The 18,246-nt window shown below is 36.4% G+C and overlaps 1 protein-coding gene across 8 annotated transcripts in view; it reads left to right on the plus strand.

Annotated features, from left to right (window-relative positions):
* Window positions 1-18,246, plus strand: part of PLXNB2 (plexin B2) — a 334,253-nt gene that overhangs the window by 10,741 nt on the left and 305,266 nt on the right. The window contains exon 1 of one of the 8 annotated variants that reach the window (XM_087934113.1): window positions 9,132-9,225. The exons of the other annotated variants lie outside the window; for them this stretch is intronic. The gene's annotated coding sequence lies outside the window, so the exon portion shown is untranslated. Of the gene's footprint in view, window positions 1-9,131; window positions 9,226-18,246 lie in introns of those variants that run through there. 8 annotated transcript variants of the gene reach the window in all.

Genomic DNA, 18,246 nt, shown 5'->3' on the forward strand with positions numbered 1-18,246 from the left:
GACCTACTGAAGAGAAAATAAAATATCTCTTAACGTCCTCTTGAATCAGACCAACTAGAACTAAATTATGTTTCTTCTAACTCAGGGGTGTCAAACTTGTGTCCTCACAGCGGTGTCATGTGGCGTATTGGGACTTTCCCCCCCATTGCTAAACCAGGTGGGGCTGGGGCCGGCACGTGACACATCTGGCCCATGAGTTTGACACCCCTGTTCTAACTGATCTTTTCAGAGATGGGGTTAGATCACAGGCGTCAAACTCAATCGCTTCACAGGCCAGATTGTGGCATATCATGACTTTATTTGTCTTTGTGGCATCGTAGTGGGCATGGTCTGCATGTGACATATCTGGCCTGCAGGCCACCAATTTGACAGGCCCGGACCAGGAAGAGCTTGGTAGGAGAAAACTGGAGATGCAGAGAGATAAACTGGCAGGATCTTCATCTCTTTTGCATCCACTTCTCATTTTTAAAAAAGTTCTGCTTTTTAGAGTGCAATTAATTCCATGCTTTCTTTCTCTGATTGCTCTTTCACTTCAATTCCCCCTATAGGTCAAAGACCTGTAAGATCTTTTTTCCCCTGACTTTCTAGAGGCCTGATGACAAAAGTATCAGTAGCATTTTCTCTTGAATCCCTTTGGTTGTCTAATGATATCTGTTTTGTACAGTAGTCTGTGGTTCCAGGTACATTTCACTCCATTGAAATTAAGCAAAGGTTCAAATATTAAACATTTAGATCATTGTCGACAAATATCTCTTATTTTTAAGAGAGATGATGAGTGGCTGAGAAGTATTGCAGAAGGTGAAGAGGATTCTACAAGCAGAGTTCTCCATTGTAGTTTGTCAGCTTCTTACTGGGCATTGAAGGAACACTGATATCCTGGTCAGGATTTTGTCTGTCTCTGCTTTAGGAAAAATAATTCAACATCCTTTTCAATCTGTTCAATATCTATACACTGTGGAAAGCGTAGTAAAATCCAATTGGCATTATCAAAGAGTATTATGCAAGGTCCATTGTTGTACTTAGAATTTCCAGCAATGAATAAATCAGTTTAAGATTATCTTGAAATCAATACTGCATGTTTTAAGAATTCAGAATTAGTTTTTAACTGCCTTACTGTATACTCTTGGGAGGGATTGCTTTCCTGATATGAATTAAAAATCTATCTCTTCAACAACAAAAATTCCCTTTCCCTTTCCCTAATAATCTCTGAAGCAGAAGTGATCAGCAGTATGAGGTTAGAGCTGACATTAAACTTTTTTGGTGGAATAAGGGCCACAGAATGGGATTGGAGGTAGAGTCACATGTATGTTGGAGGCATCAAGATTTTCTTCTGCTTTCCACCTTTTCTGAGTTGGGAAAGAGATTAAAAAAATAATAATTTTAGAAATTTGGTTTAAAATTGTTTTAAGCTGGTTTTAGAACGTTGCGTTTGTGTTTTCTGCTTCCAAATTATGGAGCCTATTCAGCCAGGGTTAGCAGTTACAAATGTAGCAAACCAGGGTGATAAGAGGAAACGGATTCATCTTCCAAGTTAGAGGCAGGACTGTTTGTCTTATTCCAGGATCTAAAACTCTAAAGCTCTTTTAAAAAGGTGTGACTTCGTTATTTTGTTTCCTCGCTACAGTGCTGTAGAAATAGATTTTTATAATCTGCTTCCCTTTTAGAATTTCCAAAGGGGAAGCAGATAAGACAAAAATAAAAATATTTTGGCTTTTAATTTCTTTAGGATATTTATAGCTCACATTTTGACAAAATTTGCAAACCTGTCAAGTCTATATATATATATTTTTTCAAAAAAAAATGCATCAGTCATTAAATTATTAAATATATGAAAATATGCATTCATAACAATGTCAGTAGTCTCACATTCCATTGCAAAGATAAATATTATTGAAAATGAGCAATATAATGTACTAAGAAGTCAGAAATTATTGAAGAAAATGCCAGACAAGGCACTCTGGGAGAGTTGTTTTAAAGTAGAGCGCTATCAGAGATATCTCCCTATCCTTTTCTTTATATTAGATTTCAGGGGAGGCATAAAGTATAAGATTTTGACCCTCTCAAAGTCTAGCTAGATAATATGTGAAGAAAATAAAACCTTAGAAATTTTCTTTGAAGCCTTAAAGAAGTTTTTGAAGTTAAAACAAGCATTCTTTTGCCTGGAAACCCCTCGGAAGTCAGTGCAGTTGAATAATATATTTTAAATGGTTTGTATTAAAAGTTTTACAGCTGTGATCCAGACTTACTAAAATGTTTGGACCATTTTAAAGAGTAGAAACATATACAATGTATTTGAGTACTAACTTAAATAGAGGAAATGTTGATCTCTAAAGGAAGAGTTGAAAGCTAAGGAGATTTACCTTGGATGGATTCTACCAGCTAGTAAATAAAGTGGACCAATTTGCCCTTGGTTACTTTCAGCAACCCAAAGATCTTATTCGCCTATTTTAGGGAAACACTTAGAAGTAACACAAATTTTTGTAATAAGCATATTGGTAACAGGGATGCCTAGAGTTGCATTTTCTGTGCAGGACAAACTTCTCAGGAATGTCTCTTTCTTACAGTTAAAATACTCTCAATGTTGGTTTTTGTGCCATTTCAGATTAATTTTAACATCATCATAAATCCAGAAATCATGAAATAGTTGGATCGTGAGAAGTGTTTTTTTTTTTTTGGGTTAAAACAGATGGCTAGCGTATTGCAGCCAAGACATTCTCAAGTTGTTCTGGTCTTTTGCTTTTCCACTTCCAGGTTTCTTGGATTCATTCTGAGCTATGACTCTTACTATCGTGAAATTTCTTATAAAATATATATTTTTTATAAAAGAATGGGATCTATTTTTAATTTTGTTCTCTAAACAAGATAAAAATGAGATACCCTGTCTTTCTTGTCTTTCAATAACAAGACTTTGATTAATTTAAATGAGATTCTGTCAGATTTTCATGAATGTTAAACTTGAGTAGTTGCATAAACTATTGGGCGGGGGGAATAGTGAACAATAAAGCATGTATGGAGAAATAGGTGAAATAAGTTTTCGAAAAGGTTCCTCTGTGGAATAATGCGTAATCCACCAATTTATAGTGAATTGATGAATGTTCTGGGGAATCACATCCATAATTTCTATTTTGGAAAATACCAGTTGGGCATTAGGTCAGGTGAAGTTCAGCTGATGAAGTAAAACTAGATTCCAAATCTCTGCTCTAGGAAATAGCGTTGTGGGGAGGGTTACAGCTCGTTAAATATGCTACAAACAGCAATCAGTGAGTTTGCTTGTTTTTGGTCATTGATACAGCATATTGTTGTTAAAACTCATAATGTAAAATGTAGGCTAAGAAACATATTACAACCAGTGGGATTCCATTTGTTTTGTTCTTTTGTAGATATAATGTATATTATCTTGTAAGTGCATAATATCTGCATGCATAATGTTTATATTTGCATAAAATATGCTATAAGAGCAGAACAATTTCACTAGAACGAGGCGTGTTACATAGTAATGTTAAATAAACCACTTTGAGGGCTTGTAGTCACGTTGTGTTTGGGCTTAGATTCAGGCTGGTATAGGATACATAGCCAAAGGGGTAAGCTCTTAAATCAATCTAATGAAAGAGAAAAGTAGACAGTGGTAGTCAGGCATTGCTTTTATTTATGCCAACAGTTTCTGCATGGCTTCCCCTTGGTAGTTAAGGTTAGAGGCAAAGTGTCTATCCCACTGAGTATAAATGGCCAAGCAAATTTTTGTAAAACTGTGAATTTATTAGAATAACCCTACAGTATTTTAAAGATCAAGAATTCAGATACTTAGCAGCATGGATGCTTTTCTTTCCCAGAGGAGGTGTGAAGACATATTTGAAAAGTTCCTGAAAAATAGTAATTCACACTTTATTTTTTTTTCTAATATGCAGACAGTAAAATACTTGCATCTTATCACTTTGGGGTGAGACGCAAGTAAAGAGATCATGCTTTATTTACAAAGTATGGTGTTAGGGTTGGAGCTGGTGAGTGAGTGTCCTTACTACAGAGAAAAGTATTTTGTAAACAAGGAACAGATGTGGGAAACCTTGAAGGCCAGAAATAATCAGCAAGACTGTTGTTGAAATGATGAAAGAAGGCTCAAGATTTAAACGAGAGGATTCCATTGAGCTGTTAGACCCAGAACTTCTTCATATGTGTGGCTTATAATTCTCTGCAGTAATTCCAGATGTCTACAATTTCTTTGATTGACTGGGAATATGGACCATGGAAAGAATTTAACTTCATTACTAGATATGCAGACTTGGTGGATCAGCACATCATCTTTTTTTTCTTGAATATGTGGATCTAAAAGATTGTTTGTTTGTAGAATACCATCGAACTCTAAAATGTGTTACAGCCTGTCAAGTATGATTGATGTTCTTTGATGGCTGAGCGAACCTGAATGGATTGAAATTTTTTTATAAGCATTTTAAGCTAATAAAAACAATAGTATTATTTATCTGTTTTCTACTCCTGCACATTCTATTCCAGTGGGAGTGGGGGAAATTATTTATTTTGTGCTGGGAAAGATGGAAGAAAAGAGAGGAGGACAAGTAGCAACAAGTGGAGGGGTTCAATTATGATAGAAATTAGTACACAAAAAGCAGTTGAAAAGGAAGGGTGAAATTAGAGTTGAATTTAAATGCCTAGTAAGAAGGTGTTTTGTGGAAGAACGGATTGTGACTTTTTGGAGTAATCAAACCTACTTTCCTTTGTAGGCCTTTTGTAAGAGCTGTGGTGGCGCAGTGCTTAGAGTGCAGTGTTGCAGGCTAATTCTGCCAACTGCCAGCAGTTCAGTTCTCACCAGCACAAGGTTGACTCAGTCTTCCATCCTTCCGAGGTCAGTAAAATGAGGACCCAGATTAATTGGGGGCAATATGCTGACTTTGAGAGGGTCTGTAAAGTCTAAGTGCTACTGCTTCCCTAACATAAAATACAAAAAGCTCCCAGAAACATCATAGAATCTAATGAGTTGTCAGTGATCCTTCTGATCGCTCAAATGATTACAGTGAATCCTGTAAGATGTTAGCTTTTGCGGGGTGATGGCTGACCAGAGCATTTTCACCAAGCGATGCCTGGAAGTGGAAAAGGGAGTTTACCACTGGAAATTGCAGGTTTCTGTGACCTGTTGACTTTTTTCTGAATCTCAGAACCAGTTCTGCCTAGTGGTTAAGGCACTTAACAAGAAACCTTGTTAGTAGTCTTACTTTAGGGATGAAAGCCAGCCGGGAGACTTTGGGGCCAGTCACTCTCTTCCAGCCCAGCCTACATCACAGGGTTGTTGTGGGGATAATAGGAGGAAGGCATAGTAGGCATTCCTTCAGTTGTACAGCAATAAAGGTAAGATTAAAAATAAAATAAATAGAATAATAAACTTCACTGAAATAGCCACATTGTGTATTGATAAAAGAAACAGTAAATATCTGCATAACTTGCCAATGAAGGTTTGCATTGTTCAGGATAACATCACAAGTTCAGTGAATCCTTTTCACATGACTCAGCTAACTATGGCCAATCTTTCTCCTGATGGATTTCATAACCTTTGTAATGGCCAGCACATTCTTGGTTTTCTGTTAGGCTGGAGCTGGGATGAGTAACGATTCGTGGTTTCTCCCCCCCTGCAATGTTTTCTAATCAACTTTGCAGCGTCTTGAGTCCTGTGTTGTCTTTCTGGAACATAGATAAATTAAAGTAACCAATTGTAAGCTGCAATTACTACCAAGAACATGAAGATCTGCAGGATAGAATATTCAACAGTTGTAGCTTTGTGGTTTTGCTAAAGCTACTTTAGAAGGGAGAGTAACTCAGTTTATGAGAGAAAGCACTGTGTATTACTAGCTTCACTGTGGATTACCTTCTGAGTTTGATGTTCCATTAGAATATTTATTGTAGTAAACTTAACTGCATATGTATATTTTATATGTATGCAGCATTCCTTTTTCAGTCTTATTTTAATCTATGTATTTAAAATACACTGTTACATTATTGTAAATTACAGCAATGATAATTTTTCCCTACAAACTGTTACTGAAACATAGTATTTGGGTTGCTCTAAAACTTTGCTTGTTAATTATAATTTTGGTATTTGTGCTCTCTGCTGCTGCTGTTCAGAAGTTATAATGTAAAAGTATTCTCTGTAATGGATGTTAAATTTATTTTTCTCAGATAAAGCAATTAGTCACTGTCTTTTCATTTCAATCCACAGGCCTGCAAGTGCATTTCAGGTGACTAAACAATTGCTAAATTGTTAGTGACCCTTCCTGTACCAAAGTAGAGAAAGAGATTGTCTGGTCTCCGTTGCATACATAGTTGTATAGGATCAGCTGGGGGGGGAAATGAAGCAAGTTTTGTTTATTTTGTCTTTCTCATGAATACATATTACATTTTTGTAGATTTTCTCAGGATATTGTAAAAGTGATGAATTGTGTAAGATCTAATCACATCAAAGCTATAGTGCACACTTGCATACATATATGTACATGCACACAAACACACTGTAGTGGTTAATTGCAAAACCAAACAGGTCCCGTTAGGGCTTAATGTGAAATGTGGATCATTTTACTTCACTCTTGAAGTGTGCAGAAAAAAGGCCACCTTGAATCTACGTTGCTTCCAGCAGACTTATATTAAATAAATAGCAGCCATTATTTAAAGCATAAAAAATAGAAAGATTCCCTACCTTTTGAGTGGGAGGAGAAGGAAAATATGTGAGGAAACAGTTTAAAGCTGATAAATGTTAGTCTCAGAAACAGCTGCCACAAAACACAACTGAAGCCACAAGCTGCTGAAGTTAGAGAATTGCCTTAAAAGGTTTAAGTTGTTCCTAACTCAGCAGCTAAGACCTTAAAGCCCTTTTTGAAAATAAATAAACACAGATGATGAAATGAGAAACAAAACCTGGGATGATTAAGGGGCCATAAAAACATTCTCGAAAGCACCATCAACCAGTATTGACAAATATTTTCAAAATAGTATCGTTTTTTTTTAGTCAGCTATAGAAAATCTTAAGCAAAGGTTGGATCAACTCTATTTCTCTTCCAAGCACACCATAGGGTAGACCTCCCAACAGTCCAGGAGCTGCTCCCCACCATAGATTTGCATAGCTGTACTTTGTCAGATAACTTTGGAGCATAGGGATAAATCTGTAGGATTAAACCAGGGGTGTCCAACCTTGGCAACTTTTAAGACTTGTGGACTTCAACTCCCAGAATTCCTCAGCCAGCTTTGCTGGCTGAGGAATTCTGGGAGTTGAAGTCCACAAGTCTTAAAAGTGCCAAGGTTGGACACCCCTGGTTTAATCCTACAGATTAATCCTACACAAGCTTTGCTGGCTGAGGAATTCTGGGAGTTGAAGTCCACAAGTCTTAAAAGTTGCCAAGGTTGGACACCCCTGGTTTAATCCTACAGATTAATCCTACACAAGCTTTGCTGGCTGAGGAATTCTGGGAGTTGAAGTCCACAAGTCTTAAAGTTGCCAAGGTTGGACACCCCTGGTTTAATCCTACAGATTAATCCTACACAAGCTTTGCTGGCTGAGGAATTCTGGGAGTTGAAGTCCACAAGTCTTAAAAGTTGCCAAGGTTGGACACCCCTGGTTTAATCCTACAGATTAATCCTACACAAGCTTTGCTGGCTGAGGAATTCTGGGAGTTGAAGTCCACAAGTCTTAAAAGTTGCCAAGGTTGGACACCCCTGGTTTAATCCTACAGATTAATCCTACACAAGCTTTGCTGGCTGAGGAATTCTGGGAGTTGAAGTCCACAAGTCTTAAAAGTTGCCAAGGTTGGACACCCCTGGTTTAATCCTACAGATTAATCCTACACAAGCTTTGCTGGCTGAGGAATTCTGGGAGTTGAAGTCCACAAGTCTTAAAGTTGCCAAGGTTGGACACCCCTGGTTTAAACGTTCCCTGTAACAGAAAGGCCCAGGAAATAAAAAGCATAAAAAAAGTTGAATTTATAAGTGGGCACTGTTAATATTAATAGGACTTTGTACCCCTGATGACCTCCTTTCAGTAAATACACGAGCAGGCAATTTAATAGTATTACTGCCAGCATGGAATCACTGTTTTTACAATCTGGTGTATCTTCATTAATTCTAAGTTACTGAGGCCAATTAAAACCAGGGGACTTCTAAGCTATTAATATCTAAACTTCTGAAGGGATGTGGTGGCTCAGTGGCTTAATGATGATGGAACTGCCAGCCACAAACCACTCTCGTGATTTGAGCCCGGCTTAGTGAGATGGAGTACGTTCTCCAGTAATCCCTAGCTTCTGCCCAATCAGCAGTTTGAAAGCATGCAATATTCCAAGTAGATAAATCGGTACCACTTCGGTGGGAAAAACCTAGATGCATTTGTGTGTGCTGAGAGCAGAAGCCAGTGCTAGACCTGGTCAGACGCAAGGCATTGCAACACAAGATGAGGTGAAACCAGTGGAGGAGCCCAGAGGAGCCAACAACCCAAGCTCTGTTAGCTGGTGTAAGCTAGTTCGCTCCCCGTGGTGCACCCAAAATAGGTGCGCAGAACAGAATGAACTAGCAATGTAGGTATAAGAACTGCATTGTGTCTCTAGCATGTGTAGATTTCCTTGACATTATATGCCATATGCTAAATAAACAAATAAACTTCTGAGGTGAAATTTCAGAATGGATGCATTAAAAAAAAAATTCTGGTTTTAGAAATGTATTTACAGAGCTGGGCATGAAATCATAGTTCCTTTCAGTTTTTTGAAAGAGATCAAAAGTGGAGGATAATAATATTCATAATATTAGTCATAATATTCATCTAGTTGCCTTTTATCCCTTCCTAATATCTTTTATGCTAATTAAAATGCAAATCAAATAAAGATTCTGTTTTATGGGGTCGTGCAACTCCTGTTTTGCAATCAGATCATCAAATTCTAACAGCAGTGGCGTTACCAAGCAAAGAATTTTAGCAATAAATGCTTGAGAATCACATATGGAATAGATGCAATCTAATTTCTACAATTTGCCTGCCTTTTTCTCTTCTTCCACACTATTATTATACAAGTAGTTTTTATGTCTTCAATAGTCTTGATTTTATCAAATTGAATCAGACTAGAACCCTCAATGTCTTTTAATATCTCTTTTCTTAGTGTTGTTGGTGAATATTTTACAAGATTCTTGCTAATGCCACCGGAAGGTCCTAATCTGCTTTTGCGGGAATTTCTTAACTAGCAAGCTGATCTGGTAACATTAATTTATTTTCCTTTTCTGTGAGATCACTTCATCACCCTTGGCTTTTAAATCTTGAGAAAGAGGTGATAATTTGTAGAAAAACAAACTCCTTGCCAAGTTCTTCCCAAAGCAGTTGTAGAATAAATAAAATACCTAGAAGCTATTTTTGTATCCCTTCCCACTTTATTGGAGAATAGTAAGAACTCTGAACTTTTTTCACCCTCTTTGGTGCATGTGTTAAATTATCTAACTATCACAGAAGGCTTAAATTTTTCATTAAAATGTGACTTGACTTAAAAACCTAAAATTTTGAACATGTGAAAGGTTAGTATATAAATGAACTAATGGAGAATAAGCTGTTACCCAAGACAGGACATGTTGCACTTTGGTCTGATAGAGTGCCCAGATTCAATTAAGCTCAAATTTTCACTTCAATTTATACTGTTCTTCTTTCTTCCACACTGAATATAGATGTATGAAAGTTTATTTCTCCTCTTAAGGCAGAGGTGACCTTTATGACTTGTGGACTTCAACTCCCATAATTCCTGATCACTGTGTACTTAAATACAGTTTTAAAAATGATAATTATTTTTGAAGAAGTTGTGAGAGAACAGGTCTATGCCAAATCCATTGCTATTCCAACTTGCAAAAATAATGTAAGCAAGATACAGGTTGAGTCCGTGCCAAAATCTCACTCATGAAAATTGAAAATGAAAGAACAGATTGGGGTCAAGTCTCTTTGTTCAGCTATCTTTTGCAAACTGTGTACTGCAGTTCTTGCAATCTGTTAATTGGATGGCTTTAAAGAAATATTAGACCCTTTCCTGATGTTAACTTACTCAGGCTGGAATCATGGATGCAGTATAGAGGTCTCATTTTGTCACAGAGCCAGTTGCATTTGATAACACAAAACCAAATTAGAGTAGTGAAAAAGTATTCCTTTCATTCGAGCCAACAGATATCATAGTGGAAAAGTCTAGAACAGGATACTTTGGAAAAGTCTAGAAAATGATACTTTACTGCATTTTCCATCCCATTAGACTATATCTGAAATGAATGCAATGAATGACACCTTCTTCCCATAAAGCACTCCCATATTAGCTGAGGACCTAATAATCTTTATTTTATTTATAAAAAAATTTTTTTCAAGTTCCCTTGACAGTTCCCTTTTGGATTTATGGTGATTTGTTTCCTTGCATGTGAGTTGCTCATCTAGAAGTACTGGTGGAGAGTCTTTATTTGTCACAGGGTTTTTTTTTTTTACTTTTTCCTACACAATAAAGTATGTCCTGGGAAAAAGTATGTACTAGCATAAGATGGGGGAAAGTTTCTCAGTTTTAAGAGAGAAGTACCTAAATATAGACTAGAAGGAAATAATGTCCCTTTCTCTTAGTTACCCAGGAAATTATCTTGTTGCTTGAATGTAAGGTTGATGGGGTGAGCCAGATATCTCTTAATTTTTATATTTTTTCTAATAGTAAGGTGTATGTAAATACTATAGCTCTCTATAGTGCTCAGAGGAAGAGAAATTTGGCAGACTTTAGCTAAAATGGAAAGAAACATGGAGCTTGACTGACAAGCTCTTTACTGTGTTGCAATTTTGACTGGCTTTTCACAAGGGATGGATGACAAAAAGCTCCAGGGCTTATAAACATGCAACTGCATGATTCTTGTCTGACAAACGGCAGTTAAGAAGAGGCCCAGAAATTGAACCTAGTGCCTAGCAAACCCATTTACAGTGGGTTTATAGTGCATGGTAAATCCACTTAGCTAGCATTCCCATGTCTGTTTGGAAATGTAAGAAGAAAAAATTATGATGTTGTGAAGACTTGTTAGAGAATATGATGAGGCCATCAGGACAAGCTGCATACCTGCTACTACTCCAAAGAACCTGGCTGTGTAGAAATGGTGTCTTTCACTAGAAACATCACAGGCAAAGTTTTTTCTGGGGAAAAACCATTTAAGATGCCACAGGGAATACCCAGTTCCTTGAGTCTTCAGCTGTACCCAGAGCCAATGTGGGATAACTATTTCCTCTTTTGGGAGATCATCTCCCCAACACCTTGGAAGGTGATGGTATTTCATAGAAAGCTTTTGTCTACGGACTGCTCATAATTATTTAAAAATAATTGTCAATTAAAGGTGTACATAACTGAAGTAGAATTCTAGGAACATTCCAGTTCATTTCACTTTAGGAAAGTACTCCAAGCAAAAAGAATCAATAATAAATATAATATTGTAGCTTTGAATGATAGGCAGTTCAAGAAACTATTATTAGATTATGCTCATTCATTGCACCGTATTGTGTAAAGGCTTCCCCACACACACAATAAATGCTGAGTTGTGGAGGTAAATAAAAGGTTAGTAGAGGTTTTTTTTGTTCAAACTATTGATCAAACAGTTGCAAATTTCTTTCCAAAATATTTGAAATGAATGTAGTTTGCTTATTGGAAAGCTAGATTGTATAGCAGCAAAATACTATTTGCATTTTATTTTGATACAAAAAAAGGAATATAAATTGAAAATTCAGCAGGTGTAATGCTCTGTTAAATACAATCCTGTTCTATTCAATGAATAAAATGTTGTGCTTTATCCTTATGATAAAAACCAAGTGAAGAATAAGTAGAGCAAGCAGTTAGATATTATGGGTTTACAGATCAGACAGGTCCTCTTTGACTACTGATTTAAATTGTCTCATTGGTTTCATTCAACTTTTGGTCAGTAGTATTCCTTAAATTAATTTGGTCAGTAATATTCCTTAAATTAATTAGTTGTGATTTTTAAATTGATTTGTAAAATGGAACCAATTTGGGATATTAATTTGACTTGGAAGAAAGCCTGCCTGAGCATGTGCAAAAAAAAAGTCCCCAAATCACCAGCTCAATTCAGAGGATAGTAACTTGATTCCATTGTTTGATCAGAGTTGATGATTCAGTTAAGAAGGCTGATTTGATTCAGTGATTCAATCACTGGTGCTTTTAACATGAATTTCATAGCAGTGCCTCTTACCATATAAGACTGTCTAAAAGCACTTCTCTTCTGAATCCACCCATTTCCAGCTTTGTTTTAGAGGTCAGGTAAAAATATCAATTCACCACTGATTGACTAGATTTCACTCTATTGTACAATCAATGGTGGAATTAAAAAAAAATACTACCAGTTTTGTGGATGTGGCTTGGTGGGTATGGCAGGGGAAGGATACTGTAAAATTCCCATTCCCTCCCCACCCCAGTAACCTGCTTTCCGGCTCCTTTCTCCTATGCAGGGCAACAAAAAAAGTCCCAGCCAATCAGCTGGGACTCAGGAGGTGGAGAATAGATGGGGGCGGGGGCGGGGCCAGTCAGAGGTGGTATTTGTCGGTTCTCTGAACTGCTCAACATTTTTGCTACTGGTTCTCCAGAACTGGTCAAAACCTGCTAAATACCACCTCTGTGTACAATCTATACAAAAATAACTTCGCTACATATTTGCACTTTGGTTTCTGTTACTATAACATTTTCACTTTTTTTTGCAATTTCATTTGCAAACATACTCAGCCACACACAAGCATAACATACAACTTTGAACAGTGATGTTTAATATACAAGACAGCAGATTTTATAGGATAGAACTGAGAAAGAACTATTAAAGCATTAAAATATCTTGCTATAATAGATTAATTTTTCTGCACTTTCAAGTGACACAAAAAAGCGGTAACAAAGATGCACAATGGAGCAGCTATTACACTGATAGCATATTTAATAGAGGAATGATTTTTAAATACTTTTCAGGAGCCAAATGTTTCAACAAGAAGACCAATAGCACTTTGAAACAAAAGTATCTATTATTTCAATTTCACTGGCTGATATATTTTTTTTAAAAAAACAATATGGACTTAAACATGTTTAATCAAATTTGGAAATTGGAGCAATGTTTTTAAACTTATGCCCATTGGAATAAACATGAAAAAAATCCTGTTGAACTGGTTTTTTCAATTGTTCTCTGCTATGGTAGTGGCTGCAGGAATAGCTACAGGGATGATGTAGTTGCATGCTTTATATGTTATTTAATCCTGTGTGCAGAAGGTGCCACCCACAGCAACTGCAGATTTGTTTTCCTTGTGGGAGTCAAGAGCTGACTATATTTAATAGTATGAATTCTTTAAGCAATATGTTAAGAAAATGCTGAAGTGCTCTGAATACCAGTATGTATCCATCTACCAGCAGTGCAATCTTCATTGTTATCTAGAGGAATAGTTGATTCTTAACAAGGACTGAGCACTGAAGGAAATGTTTGGTTCTATCCATCTGGATCTTAATTTGGAGCATGTTATGCATATTAATTGCCATGGGATTTTTTTTTTCAGAAACAAAATTGCCTAGAGTGCAGTTATTTTCTATAGCTTATTAAATATATTCCTGTTTTGACTTGGAGTGTCCATCATTCCTAACCACTGACTGTGTTGGGAGTTGTAATCTAAAATATTTGGGGAAAACCAGTTTTGACTACCTGGAATAAAAAAATACTGTGATCCTTGGAAGAAAAAAAAATCTTTGGTATGTTCAACAGCCATGACAATATCAATTTGTGTACAATATTCCTGGTCATCTGCCCTGAAATTACACCTAACATAAGGCTTAATGCAATAAGTCTCTAGTCCTACTCACTACAGTTTTTATTCTCTTGTTTAAATTCTGAACCCAACAGAGTTACAGTCTGTTATTAGATTACATAAGATAGGGAAAAATGTTGCAAGACTATTTTTCTCTCAAGATAATTGTCTTGAAAACTTCACTTTTCATTTTATATTTCTTTCACATTCATTTATTTCAATTGGCATGTTACCCTCCCTTCATCAGTCCTCTGGAATAAAAACTCAGTAGCTGCTTCTTTGGGAAATTTCCAGAAAGTCTTAAATATTGTTGGAGGGGAAGGAGGAAGAAAAATGGCAAAGAGAGAGAGAAAAAAGCAATGTTTGGCTGGCTGCTATTTCCTTCCCTGGAATGCTGCAAAACATTTTTGGGGGGGAATGGGCTAATCACCCCATTTTTATTTATTTTTGGGAATGTCTAGCCCTTCCACTTTCTATTTGCCCCCTCCACTATTCTGTTTTCAGTGAACAAATATGAATATAATGGCACTCTGTCATCTTCTCAGCAAGTGTTTTGAATGTGAATTAACCTCTGCAGTTTTTATTTAGCTTGATTTTTTTTACAAATCCCCAAAGAAATATATAGTTCTAACTTTAATAGGTATCTTAAAATAGTATTTCAGATGTAATCTATAATAAAACAGAAATAAGTAAAATTAATCACAGTTGGTTACATGCTGGAAATATATTTCATGATATATTGAGGAACAAAAATCTTTTTTTATTCAGACATCTGTTGAATATAACAGAGTAAGGTATTTTAATACAGTTTCTCGAAAATAGAGGTATTAGTAACTACATATCTTAAGGTTGATGAACATCTGTGATTGAACCTTGATTTGATCAACTGGAGATTTGAGATTCAAATGGATACAAGATTTGCTTCAACGGGAATACGATTCACTTTAGGGTACTTCATCTAGATTTAATTCAAAAAAGATTCAGCCATAGATTCAAATGAGAAAATGTAAAAACAAAAAAACACCTTCATTTTGGGACAGCATGGGTCAAAATAGTAGGAATATTATTTTTATTCAACCATTTAGAGACCTTTAACCATGTTGAAGTTCAGCTAGGTATCTCATGATTTTTATCAGTATATATTTTCCACATACCTCTCTTAGGCTGAGATAACGTTATAGATGAAAATGTGACAGCATGATGGCCAGCAAAATCTTTAGCAAAATATTTTAGGCTTGAGCTATACAATTGTCTCTTATAAAGAGAGAGCTTAGAATAAAGAGGTGGAAATACAGAGTCCCCAAGGTACTTAATATTGACTTCCAAGTCTTGGTAGATCAATATTTATTATTCATAGCATTATTAAACTAGTATTTATTAGATTATTTTCATATAATAAATGTTTGAGGGTTAATGAACAATCTGAAACTTCATAAAGGAGTCAGTGAGCATGGAGACCAATGGTCTAAGGCAGGGGTGTCACACTCAATTTCTGTGATGACCCAGGGTGTGGCACAAAGGCAACACAGTCAGATAAGCAACGAGTCCCTTTATTATCTCCAACTGTGCCCCCAGTGTCCAAGTTACCTTTGGGTTGGAGAAAAACTCTCCCAGGAATAGCCTTTGACTGTAGAAAATTCAGTCCAAAACAAGGTACACACAAACTGTAACTTAAAATCCAAACAAACCAAACTAAAATAATTAGTTTGGCAGGGCAGGAGCAGGAATTTCAAACTTGAAAGCACGGCAAAACTCATACAGTTGGGAAGATACCAGGAACGCAGATAAGCCACGATGATACAAGATAAAGTCACATTTGCTCCCAGCAGCCTGCTGCATGCAGCTTCCCTTTTAAAACACTTGTGTTCCCAGTTGCAGCTAATGAAGGGAATCGGCTCTTTCTTCCCTCGTAAGCCAGCAAACCCACGTTGCTCCCTTCTCCATAACTCCCTGCATGCCCTAGGATGAAGAGAGAGATGGGCCTGGGTCTTCCTCTGAATTCCCTCTCCCTTGTTCTACCTCTGCTCTGCCCAGCCAGATTTTGCCCTTCCCCAGTTTCTTCCACAACCAACGGATCCATACTGCCACTCCCTGTCAGCTGTTTGGCTTCATCCTCCAAGTCGCATTCTGACATGGACATGACAATTTCATTGAGGGCCACATCAGAGTTGTGTTTGACCTCGGGGCCAGGATGGGCATGACCAGTTCGACGTCACCTCTAGTGGCCCAAATGTTCTACCAGTAAAAATAGAGCTTGGAAGGGCTGAGCAAGAAGGTTGCAGGAGGCCATCACCGCTGAAAATGGAGTTCAGCCCTCCTGACTCTGTTTTTGTTGGCAGAGGCATTGTGGGTCAGTCCTTCATGGTTTCTAGGGCAGCCCTATGAGATCTAAACACCACATGGTCTGGATTCATGAGTTTGACACCCCTGGTCTAAGGCTAGGGCAAAAACAAAATTTGTCCTGAAATAATTTAGTTTTAATTAAAATCTAATTGAACTGCATGCGAAATTATTCTCCACATTTTAAAGATGTTTTCCTTTTTTATAGTATTGAAAAGTAACATTCCGGACATATTTAGAGGTTGTCTGGGAAACACTTGAAAAAATTGAAGATATGTGTAGCATTAATTTAATCCATCCTCCAATTCTATTGAGAAATAAAATGTCTAAATTAAAATGACCTTTTATCCGAGAAGCATATTGTAAACATGGTAAGGACTCATGGTAAGCAAATTCTTATGCTTTGCTCTGCCATAATAGACCAATTTTGGATTGTATCACAAAATATGTATAGTAAGAGTCTTTGGGATATTCAAATCCTTTTATATTACTACATAGCCATATTGTTTGAGACCACAGAAGATAGCTTCCAAATAAATATGTTTTTCTTTCCTTTCCCAGATATAGTTACTGAGACATGAGTGTTCTAGTAATTTCCAAATCCTTTCATCAGATGGATTTAGCAGTGTGTGGGTGGTGCAAAAGATGTATTTGAGCCATTTGTTACACTAAGTTAGGCGTGTGCTATTCTATCTTGTGAGAAATGTAGCATGTGGAGGAACAAAGGCAGATCATTCATCAAATTGTATCATGGTGTCACTAATTCTATTTTTGAGTTATGAATTGTGGGTGAATTTATGAAAGATGCTGGTGGAAGAATCCATCTGTCCATATGACAAGACGTTAAGAACTTACAGCACAACAGACGTAAAGGCTATTTGACATGAAGATTAATTGCTTCAAAATATTTAAGGAAGATTTAAGTTTTTAACATGAACATTTCATCCACTCCTTTTGACTTGATATAAAAAACTACACGTACCGTACTTTCTATTTATTAAAACTTGAAAATAGTGTTAGTGTTGCCTTAGAAAAGTGTTCTAAAAACATCAGTGGAAACCTGGAGTGTTTTTTAAAGATAATAAGTCAGAAATTATAAATGAAAAGAAGCTCATAGATAAGCTTGATTAAGTTAATGGCTAAACTCATTGTCTACATGATTGCTCTGCATTATTAGAAAATTGTTTACCTCTCCTATTGTAGACAACTTAGCCTGTTGTATTAGGTAGAACCAAGCTTTTATGCTAAGAATAATACTGGCTCTAAGCAGAATTTAGAAAATGCATTTCTTGAAGTCCCATGCTGTGTCTAGAAATTGTTTCTTAGCATCTTTTGTCCAATATGTCGGCTTATTTGAATGATACAAGAGCCTATTTTTTTCCCATCACATTTTGTATAGAACAAAAGTAGTGACTTTTCTTTCAAGTACATTTATGATCATAGTAGTACTAGAAAATGCAGTTCAGAGGATTTAAATGTTTTTTTAAAGATGTATTTATCATTGCTGTGGTCCAACTGCTGTAGTATAAGAGGAATGTCTTTTAAAAAATACCAGTAAATCAGATCTGATTCTAGTTTCTGAAGATCTATTAATTACTTTTAAATCAGATTCAAAATTGTTGCAAACAATTGTATGCAAACCAGATATTGTATTATATTGTATGCAAACCAGATGTTACAATTGTATGCAAACCAGATATTGTATTATATTGTATGCAAACCAGATGTTACAATTGTATGCAAACCAGATATTATACCTACATACATCAGATTATCTAGTGATATATCCAGATATAATCCTTTGTGGGAAAAATTAAAGTTATTTGGAGACATCCACATCCAGTATGCAAAATAGGAACACATCTATTTTTTTAAACTGAATGTAAAAATCATCTATATCGACAGTGTTTTCTGTGACATAACATATTCCTTGTTACACTTATTTTATTTTTTGTTGTTCCTTACCAGGAATGGGCAATTAATTTTCCCAAGAGATCACATGAGAAACTGGGACAATTGTGGAGGGCTACCACTGCCTCACCCTTGCCCCCCTTTGCTACCACTGCCCCGCCCCTACCACCAATGCCACGGGCCAGACCAGG

The sequence above is a fragment of the Pseudonaja textilis genome, chromosome 5, assembly GCF_049901715.1.
Source record: "Pseudonaja textilis isolate UNSWEBS1 chromosome 5, rPseTex1.2, whole genome shotgun sequence".
Taxonomy (NCBI): Eukaryota; Metazoa; Chordata; class Lepidosauria; order Squamata; family Elapidae; genus Pseudonaja; species Pseudonaja textilis.